Raw genomic sequence first — 10,919 nt, forward strand, 5'->3', positions numbered from 1 at the left:
TCGTAAATCCAGCTTCTTTCCTTAGTGGAACTCTGGATGAACCCATAACCCATGATTGTATAGAAACAATGGAGACCTGATCTTAAGGAAGAACCTTTAGAAGATGCTGACGAATCTTGGTATACTGATGGAAGCAGCTTTGTGAAACAAGGACAACGTAAGGCAGGGTACGCCGTTACAACCACTCAACAGGTAATCGCGTCCAAACCATTACCCCCTGGGACATCCATCCAGAAAGCAGAGACAATTGCTCTTACGCGAGCGCTGGAACTAGCAGCAGGATGGAAAATCAATATTTGGACAGATTCTAAATATGCATTCAGCGTGGTACATGCTCATGGAGCGATTTGGAAAGAACGTGGATTGCTGACTGCTCAGGGAAAACAGATAAAACATGCTGAAGAAATTTTAAAATTGTTAGGGGCTATAAAACAACCAGAAAAGGTAGCTATCATGCATTGTCGGGGACACCAAAAGGGGAACGCCGATTTTGAAATTGGAAATCGATTGGCAGATCAGGAGGCTAAGCGGGCAGCTGAAATAACTGAAGTGAAGGTATGGTCTTTGATACCAGATGGTAAAATCCAAACTATATACATGAACCAAAAGCCAAATTATATAAAAGAAGACTTAAAATTAATTGAAGATTTGAAAGGTAAAATGAAACCAGATGGATGGGTATATTTAAAAGATAACTGCGTAATAATACCCTCTAATTTGACATGGCCCATAGTTCTTACAGAACACAATAAAACACACCGGGGGCTGACATATTGCATAAGAGCCTGAGTCAGACATTAGTGGGACGAAATTTATATACAATGATAAAACAAGTAACTCAACAATGGAGCATTTGCTTACACAATAACCCCAATACCAAGAATAGAATAAAATTTGGAATAATCGATAAAGGAAATTATCTGGGGCAACGGTGGCAAATTGATTTTTCAGAACTCCCTAGAAAAGGGGGGGTATCGTGATTTACTGGTTCTGACTGACACGTTTTCAGGATGGCCTGAAGCCTTTCCCTGTCGAACAAACAAAGCAAGAGAAGTGGTTAAAGTCTTGTTAAATGAAGTAATACCACGCTCTGGGATTCCAGTAGCAATGTCTTCTGATAGAGGTTCACATTTTTGTGCGCAAGTGGTACAACAGATAAGTAAGATTCTAAAGATAGATTGGCAGCTGCATACTCCTTATAGACCGCAGGCAAGTGGACAGGTAGAAAAAAATGAACCGTTTAATTAAACAACAAATAGCTAAAATCGGCTAATTTGTCATGGCCTCAATCCCTCCCTTTAGCATTACTTAGAATCAGAGTGAAACCTAAAATAAAAGGGAATATGAGTCCCTTTGAAATCTTATATGGAAGGCCGTATCAATTTCTATTTAGTGGAGAAGACCTAACGCAGTTAGGATCAGAATATTTATATGCTTATATATCTGAACTTCAGAAACAATTAAAGAAAGTACATAAATTTGTTTTAGGGACCAGGGCTAGAGGGTTGGATCAACCAATCCACCCCTTTAAGCTTGGGGATTATATAAAGACTTTTTCAGGACAACCCCTAGAGGAAAAATGGAAGGGAAGTGGAGGGGACCATACCAGGTATTACTGACAACACACGCTGCCATTAAGATTAAGGAGCAAGCAGCTTGGATCCACTATTCAAGGGTGAAGAAGGCCCCGGCGAGGATATGGAGCACCACCCCAATTGGACCAGCAAAACTGCGGTTTTCCAGATCCTAATGATTGCGGGGGTGATGTTCTCGGATTTGGGGTGGGCAACTTGGGTTGAGAACTTACACCTGTCCCTGATACAAACAATATCTCAAGTAATTAATAAGACGAGATGTTGGGTATGCACCCATCTGCCAGAGCATGGGAATAAGAGTGTATCGTTAATCGGGATTCCCTTGCCTGCAGATTTATCTTGGACTAATTTGTGGGAAAACACATCTTGGGGTCGAAAATATGAAGAAGTTTTGGAACTAGAAGTGAGTAGCTTCCTGCCGTTGGAATCTTACTATGCATGTGTACAAAGGTGTAACCTGCCTAAGGGCATGGGAAAACAGGATTGTATAAATACGAATACTACTTCTGTGGGAAATCAGACATCTTGTGATCGAACAATTGATATTAGTACGACTAGCGGTTGGGCAAATTCAACCAGCTGGCCGGTTCCAGAAGGAAAAGGGTGGTATTGGCTATGCAATGATACAGCCCATAAGGTCTTGCCCGAGAATTGGAAGGGAACTTGCACTCTTGGAGCAGCAGTCCCCAATATGATGGTTACTTGAGTGATCATATCAGGAGAATCAGACGACAAATTAACAATCCGTTGATAGAGAGACCCACCGCTTTTCATAGTTTTGTTCGATGGTTTATCCCATGGTTAGGAGTGAGTGAATTGGAAAAGGCAATAGTTAATATTTCTGCAATTATAGAGAAGTTAGAAAACAAAACTCCGGATGCTATAAAGGCTCAACAAGAAGAGATATCTAGCTTATCACAGGTAGCATTACAAAATCGGATGGCCCTAGACTTGTTATTGGCCGTTCAAAGGGGAGTCTGTACAGTAATAAACACAAGTTGTTGTCTGTATGTAGATCAGAGCGGAAGAATCTCTGCTGACCTGGAAGAAATAGGGAAGCAAACAAAGATCATACATGAAATCAGTAAAGATGATCTTTCATGGAATTTTAGTGAAATATGGAATAAGTTAACCTCCTGGTTGCCCAATTTCCAATGGTTGAAACAAGTTTTCATTGCTCTAATTGCGCTAGTGGTGTTAGGAATATTTGTGTACATGTTGTTTAGATGCCTGCTTTGTTGTGTTACTGCGAATAATAAATCTGATGCAAAAGAATTTGCATGGGAAAAGAAAAGGGGGGATTGATTAAGGAGACATTGGGGAGGCAAGGGCAATAGACATTGGGGAGGCAAGGACAATCCCCCGATAAGGAAGCGGCAGACAGACAGAGAAACAGATGTAAGGACTATAAATCTCAAAACAGAACATTGGAATTCATGATAAAGATACAACAAACAGAAGAATCAGCAAAAGCCAGCTCTTGCAATTCAGAAACATGCCAACCCAGCAGAATTCTGACCAATGGTGAAAAGTACACTGTGAGGAGGACTCGGGCTCTTCCTCCCAAAGACCACTGCCCACATCCCAAAGACCCCTGCCTGCAATTCTTGGGAGGCTATACACAGGTGCAAGGTGCCAAAAAGCTAATTAGCATGAGAAACGAGGGAAGGTGGGGATAGGTGATGAAGATGTATAGGCGCTTGTAGAACATTAATAGATTGATTGTATAAATTCAAGACTGCTTTCCGCTTTGGGTATGCATGATAGGTGGAGAGATCCCCCGTGCATCCAGCGCTGCAATAAAGAATATACCACTTCAAGGAATTTCGGCTTCAATCTTTGAATCACCTTTGAGGAAGGTACCCCTTGGGGGGCACCAGGGGGAAATAGGGTTTGTAGTGGTTCCTTTGAACACGTCAGATGTAAGAAATTTTAAGAAGGAAATGGGAAACCTTTTAGATGACCCTTTAGGAGTTGCCGAAAGATTGGACCAGTTCCTAGGTCCAAACACGTATACCTGGGAAGAAATGCAGTCCATATTAGGAATCCTCTTCACTATAGAAGAAAGAGGAATGATCAGGCAAGCAGGAATGAGACTGTGGGAAAGACAAAATCAGGGAGGTCCTCCAGGGGATGTGAAATGGCCAAATACCAACCCTAAGTGGGATCATCAGGCTGCTCAGGGGAGGCAAAATATGAGGGATCTTAGGACCATAATGATACAAGAGATAAAGGAATCGGTTCCAAGGGGACAAAATATAAATAAAGCTTTTAACGAGTGTCAGTGCAGAGACGAATCTCCAACTGAAGGGTTAGACAGGCTGAGAAAAAGCCTTCAGATGTACTTGGGGATAGATCCTGATTCCCCTGCAGGAGGGGCACTGTTGAGAACCCAGTTGGTAGCAAAATCCTGGGAAGACATCCGAAAGAAATTGGAGAAACTTGACGATTGGCATGAAAAAGGATTAGAAGAATTATTGAGGGAAGCACAAAAGGTCTATGTGAGGAGAGATGGGGAAAAACAGAAGGCAAAAGCAAGTTTTTGTGGCAGCAATAAGGGAAAGTCAAAAACAAAGTGGACAGGAAAGCAGGAAAGGATCAGGAGAAAAACAGGGTGAAAGAGAACCCATGGATAAATGGAATGGACAAGATAGAATCCTTATCTGTTACTATTGTGGCAAAAAGGGGCATCTTCAGAGGAACTGTAGAAAAAAGAAACAGGATGAAGAAATGTTGAAGGAAGACTAGGGGTGTCAGGGGCTATATCTTTTGGGGACCCGAACATCGAATGAGCCCTTGATAAAATTATTAATAGGTCCCCAGAGGGAAGAGGTGTATTTTTTGGTAGATACTGGAGCAGAGAAATCACCTATGAGAAAATTACCAAAAGGGGTTAAGGAAGGAAAGGGGAATACCATGGTAGTAGGAGCCCTTTAAGGTTCCTGTATTGGAAAATATAGAAATAGAATCAGAAAAGAAACTATGTCTCAATGACCTATTGCTGGTGCCTGAGGCTGAGCACAATCTATTAGGAAGGGACTTAATAATAAGATTAGGGTTGGAAATCAAGAGCCAGGGGGGAGAATTTAAAATTCAGCTATATACCCTAACCCAAGAAGATGAGGGAGAAATAGACCCACAGGTATGGTACCAAGAGGGAGATTCAGAAAAATTAGATATGGAACCCTTGGTAGTAGAAATAGTGGATCCACAACAGCCAATAAGGATTAGGTAATATCCTATCCCACTGGAGGGGAAAAGAGGACTCAAACCAGTGTGAGGAATGTTTGAACAATTCTTGTCAATAGAGAGCTTGAAGGAAAATGTATTCGTAAGTTTTTTCCTTGAAGTCTCTGATATCCGGGGGTTTCAGAACAACTGCTAACTATTACGACTTTTGCATGGGACACTATGCAAGCCCCTGATATCTGGCCAGGAGATGAAGGAGAAGGGAAAAGCTGAAGGACGGCTACAAGACAAAGCTTGCAGGGAACGCTGTGCAAGCTTTTGACATGCACCCAAGAAGTACAAAGAAGAAGGACAAGAAAAAAAGCCTGAGAGGAAGACTATGAGCCTTCAGTATGGGAGACCTCCAGAGACCCCCAGAAGGACCACCAGAGACTGATACGCATGCTCCAGTAGGGGGGTTCAGATTCTGGAACTAATTATAATAACCCTGCTTTTTTTAGAAGTAGTAATGAATATGTATTAGTCTAGGAGCAAAAAAAAATCATCATCTTGATGTAACGGGTGTGCGTCTAGGTGGAGCGGAGACTCCTGGCACACCCAGCACTGTTTGCTTACTTCTATTCCTTTAATAAATTGTAAACGTTGATTATAATCCTATTTGGGGATTTAGCCATTTATAACACCAGTTATAGACAGGTTGCTCCAAAAGGGGATGCTGGAACCATGTATGTCCCCACATAATACCCCCATTTTGCCAGTAAAAAAGGCTGATGGATCATACAGGTTGGTTCAGGATCTTAGGGCTGTGAATCAGCGAACCATAACCAAATTTCCAGTGGCAGCTAACCCATATACTTTATTAAACCACCTAACACCTCTGCATAAATGGTATAGTGTAATAGATTTGAAGGATGCTTTCTGGGCCTGCCCATTAAGTGAAGGGTCTTGGAATTACTTCGCCTTTGAATGGGAAGACCCTGAAACAGGAAGGCGACAACAGCTTAGATGGACTGTACTTCCTCAGGGATTTACTGAATACCCAAAGTTATTTGGCCAAACCTCAGAAAAATTATTACAACTTTTTGAGGTAAAGGGGGAAGTGAAATTGTTGCAATATGTGGATGACCTATTAATAGCTGGGGAGACTGAAAAAGAGACACGGAGAACCACTATCGAATTACTTAATTTCTTAGGGAAAAAGGGTTGAAGGTCTCAAAATCTAAATTACAATTCGTGGAAAAAGAAGTAAGGTACTTAGGACATGGGCTTAGCCAAGGAAAGAAAAAATCGGATGCTGACAGGGTATCTGGGATTTTAGCCCTATCATCACCCAAAACGAAGAAGGAAGTGAGGCAACTGCTCGGGCTCTTGGGATATTGTAGACCCTGGATTGAAGGGTTTAGTGAAAAGGCAAAGTTTTTATATGAAAAATTGACTGGAGAAAAAATTAAGTGGAACGAGGAAGATGAGGAAAAGTTGAGGTTGATCAAGAAAAATTTAACAGAAGCGCCAGTGCTGAGCCTCCCAGATTTACAAAGACCCTTTTATTTATTTGTAAATGTTTCTAACCAAACTGCATATGTTAGTTGCAATTACAGCTAAGTCAAGAATGGGCAGGAATCAAGAAACCTGTGGGATATTGTTCCAGACTATTAGACCCTGTGAGGAGGGGGTGGCCAGTGTGCTTCCAGGCTATTGTGGCTACTGCCTTACTGATTGAGGAAGCTAGAAAAGTCACTTGTAGGGCACCTCTGAAGATATATACTCCACATAATGTTAGGGGAGTACTCCAGCAGAAGGCTGAAAAATGGTTAACTGATAGTAGGATGCTGAAGGATGAGGCCATCCTGATCGACTCCCCTGATTTAGAATGAAAAATAGCTGCTGCACAGAGCCCTGCACAATTTCGATATGGGGAACCCCTAACAGAACTACAACATAACTGCGTGGAAGTGATTGAATTGCAAACCAAAATCCGACCCGATCTCGAGGAGACAGAATTAGAAACAGGGGAAAAATTATTTATTGATGGATCATCCAAAGTAGTAGATGGAAAAAGAAGATCAGGGTATGCCATCGTAAATGGGGATATGGTCCTAATAGAGTCAGGACCACTCAGCGCTGCCTGGTCCGCTCAAGCATGTGAACTTTATGCATTATTACGAGCCCTAGAACTATTGAAAGGAAAAAGTGGCACTATTTATACAGACTCTAAATATGCTTATAGAATAGTCCACCCATTTGGGAAAATTTGGGAAGAAAGGGGACTCATAGGCACACAGGGAAAAGGGCTGATTCACCAAACTTTAGTTACTCAAATATTGCAGGCACTGAGAGGACCTAGGGAGATTGCTGTGGTACATGTCAGAGGACATCAAAAGGGAACTGCCTTCCACATAAGAGGGAATAACCTAGTGGATAGAGAAGCTAGGGAAGCAGCTCTTAGGAAGCATGATGTAGTCCTCACCCTACAAGAAACGGATAACGGAAAAGGGACACAAGAGAAAAAGTATACAGAAGCAGAAATAAAAATTATAAAGACCATAGGAGCAGAACTGAAAGAAGGAAAATGGATTCTGCCTGATGGAAGAGAAATACTGCCAAAGGAACAAACTAGGTGTCTACTTTTACAGCTACACCTACAAACCCACTGGGGAACAAAAGCATTGAGTGATCAATTTCTAAAATTTTATGGGTCTGTAGGAATATATGAGATAGCCAAACAAACCATCCAAGGATGCTTAACATGTCAAAAGGTGAATAAGAAGGTGATTAGGCAAGCACCTGCTGGAGGAAGACGAATTGCATATCGACCATTTGAGAGAATACAGGTGGACTTTACTGAACTACGAAAGAGACGGCTAGAAGAACGGTGGAAAAGGGGTGAACACATGCATCACGAGTAAAGGGACCCGTAACAGGAACCTGGAAGGTTGAGTCTACTTCTGGAGATCCGAAAGTTAAGCTTAAAAGAACTTGAAGCATATCAGGGCATAGCTACCCTTTGGATGCTAATTGTATGTATATTAAATCTTGTACTGATTAGAATATTAGCCATCATTGGAAACTCATATAAAGGCCCTAATAGAAGGATTGGGGGACCCCAAAATCCCATAGGGGGAGTGCCACCTCCAGTAGAGATACCCACAACATCTTGAATTACCTGAAAAATTTAAAATAATAGGTGGGAAAATTTACCTAGATGATTGGTTATCTGCTTTGAATCGAGCCCCCACTAACTCGTGGAAAAGTTGAACGCAAATAGAAGAACTATTGCGTGTGTAAGTCTGGACCATTTCCTAAGAAGCATCAGGGAGAGGGCAAGACCGGAGAAGGGACCAGTACTGTGGCTCAAGAAGGTTTACCAAGGGCTGCAACCCCTTAGGGTAATAACCACCGGGTAACATGGCCTTTACCGGACCTCTCCTAATTACATGTTATTGGTCTCAGAATTGTAGTGAATGTATTGTTAACACCCGGAGGGGAAGAATTCAGGAACAAACACTACTATGCCTGTTAAACCTATGCTATGGAAACCAGAGTATGCTCGATGTAATGAAAGCAATAAGATAACCAGTTACAAGCTGAAAGAGGTCCCCTATCAATGGCGGATAGAGGTAAGAGCTAATAATGAAGGAGGGTTAACTGGGAAAAGTACAATTATTATACACCCTGCGGAATCATGAAATTGAAACACGAGCTAACTATGGGATTCCAACCATTGCTAAAAACTTGTTTATAAATCTTACAGAGAATATTGTGAAAGCATTCTTTTATGGTTCAATTGGCCTTGGCCAAATTCAAAGCCAGGACACGAATTAATGACATTCAAAAGAAGAGGAGGGATTGTTATATATGGAGTGGTAATTTGTGTCAGAAAAATGGCTGATATTAATAAAGAAGGGAGAGATTTGGGAATGTGGCAATGGGGGTCGGAAAGCCTCCTGGTTGATGATAACATCAGACTCTTAACGGTGAGGTCATCAGGAATGTAAAGAGGTTAGAGGAAATAAAGAAGGGGGATTGAGGCAACGCCCTGCTGTCTGGGGTTGCTTGTTTTCCCCTCTGTTAAGGCACAAGGCACGGAAGTTGCTGGGGGGGTTGCTGGTTAGAACTGTTAACATTTATTGTTTTATGTTATATGATAATAATATTATTAGTGTGGTTTCAAGGGTTAATGAAACGCGGGAAAAGCAATCCCGTTTTGTTGCTTTTGGGAACCTTGTGGTGGGCAGAGCATGTGCAGAAGAAGAGGGAGACAGTCGAAGCCGCTCCTGCAGTCTGGAACAAAAGGTTGCTAATGGTGATGGGGAAACCGTGAGCCTTTCACCCACAAGGACCGCCACAAAGAGAATTCTAATATGAAGCGGGGATAGGATATCCATATGTATAGGCGTACTTGGGTTTCTTGTAAATATGTAACAGCAATGTCCTCTATATATTTGGAAAGTTTGACAGTTGGGTGCGCATGGTGGTAGAGCATAGACTCCCCACGCACCCAGCGCTGTTTACTTGCCTTTTATAAATATTCTTTTATGTTACTAAATTCAGAGGGAGTTGAGACTTCATTTATAACATGATGAGGTTGCATCGTCGGTTGTGAAGGTAAAAGGCAGTCAGTTTTGACTGTAAAAGGCAGTCGGTTTTGACGGTAAGAAGACGTTGGGATTGACGGTAAGAAATTGTAAGAAGTTGTTGGGTTTTTGATGGTAAGAAGTCATAAGACGTTGTTGGGTTTGACGGTAAGAAGTTGTTGCGTTTCGATGGTAAAAAGGTTGTCGGATTTGATGGTAGGTTTAGTCTGAGTATTGAAGGCTTCCAGCAGTAAGCTCTGCATCTGAAAGACAAAGGGAAGAAATGTCATTCCCTGCTGTGATAGTCTACATGGAACTGTCTGGCTCACTGGTTTTCTTTCCAAAGAGAGAAGTCACAACCCTGTACACGGATTGATCTGCTCTCTGACTACAGGGCTGAACTGACTGGAGAAGGCGGCTTCCAAAGCCCTCCCATTAAACGGACTACATTTGAATTCTATGCTAAAATTGGTGAGCTGTACAGAATAGTAGGACAAAGCTACCTGCTTTGATAGCAAATGGTTGCCCTTAGGTAAGTTACAGTCATTTGAAGGTTTGACTGGACGGCATCCTTGGTTTACTAGTGATCAAAGCTGACCAAATCCTAGCCACAGAACAGAAGCGTTCAGAAACTTGCTAGAGAGAACACTTAGGAATGCAGGAATTTAACTGCTTTAATGCTGCTCTTTCTCTCACGTATCTGCAATTTCCTTAAATCACAAATTGTCACTAGCTATCCTTGTTCATTTATTCAAAGGAACATGATTCCGGTTGAAAAGGCACTCTAACAAGTCCTCCGTTGCTCCTAGTCTGTCCCTAGCTTCTTTGAGAGCTTCAATACAGTAGAAAATTAAAAATAATAAACTAGCAAATAATTAACATGTGGAAGTGGTCGTTTTTCAGATTAGATTCCACCATTCAGAAAATCCTGCTTAAGAGACATTTTTTCTTTGCTTTGAAAGACTGACCTTCCCCAAAAGGAAACTAATTAGTATCTTTAGGCTTGACGAAATACTTGAATTCCTCAATTTAACAGAATTGCTTTGCACAGCCCTCCTATCCTGCTTACCTTGCAAGCAGTGTATCCAAGTGGGGTGGGTACTGCTGTATTTATCAACGAACATCTCTTTCACGTATATAGCCCAGGGATCCCCATGCCCCGCGCTTGTGTAATGCATGCAAGACGTTTACTTTCTTCCTCTACTTTGGACTGGTTTAGAAAGAACGAGTTCGCCATCTGCTGGCCAGAGAATTCACTGAAGCCCGAAGAGCAGTAGAGCAGAGGCATTTTCTTCTGTGCTCTTCCTGATTTTTCAGCTAGAAGAGATACTTCCAGTCCAGTACAATCAGGATTCTTTTGACATTAGTATCGTAAAAAGTCCATTTTTGCAACACTGGAAATTGAAAGACCTCCGTTCAGTCCCTAATTTTGTTCTTGATAATGGGACAGATTGCATGAATGTTGGCAAGAATGTGTGAACAACCAGCCTCCCCTCCATGTCGTATTTTAAGATGACAACTTCTGGTGCTCCCTGTCTCAGAAAAGAAAAATGCTTGGAAA

The 10,919-nt window shown here is 41.8% G+C and overlaps 1 long non-coding RNA gene across 1 annotated transcript; it reads right to left on the reverse strand.

Moving 5' to 3' along the window:
• Positions 1 to 8,885: 8,885 nt before the first annotated feature.
• On the reverse strand, positions 8,886 to 10,914 carry LOC311428466. Its single transcript, XR_014687733.1, has 2 exons — positions 10,428 to 10,914; positions 8,886 to 9,621 (listed from the first exon to the last, which is right to left on the reverse strand). It is a non-coding gene; the product is annotated as an uncharacterized lncRNA (long non-coding RNA).
• Positions 10,915 to 10,919: the final 5 nt, after the last annotated feature.

Source organism: Aythya ferina (assembly GCF_964211825.1).
Source record: "Aythya ferina genome assembly, contig: HAP1_SCAFFOLD_81, whole genome shotgun sequence".
NCBI classification, from domain to species: Eukaryota; Metazoa; Chordata; class Aves; order Anseriformes; family Anatidae; genus Aythya; species Aythya ferina.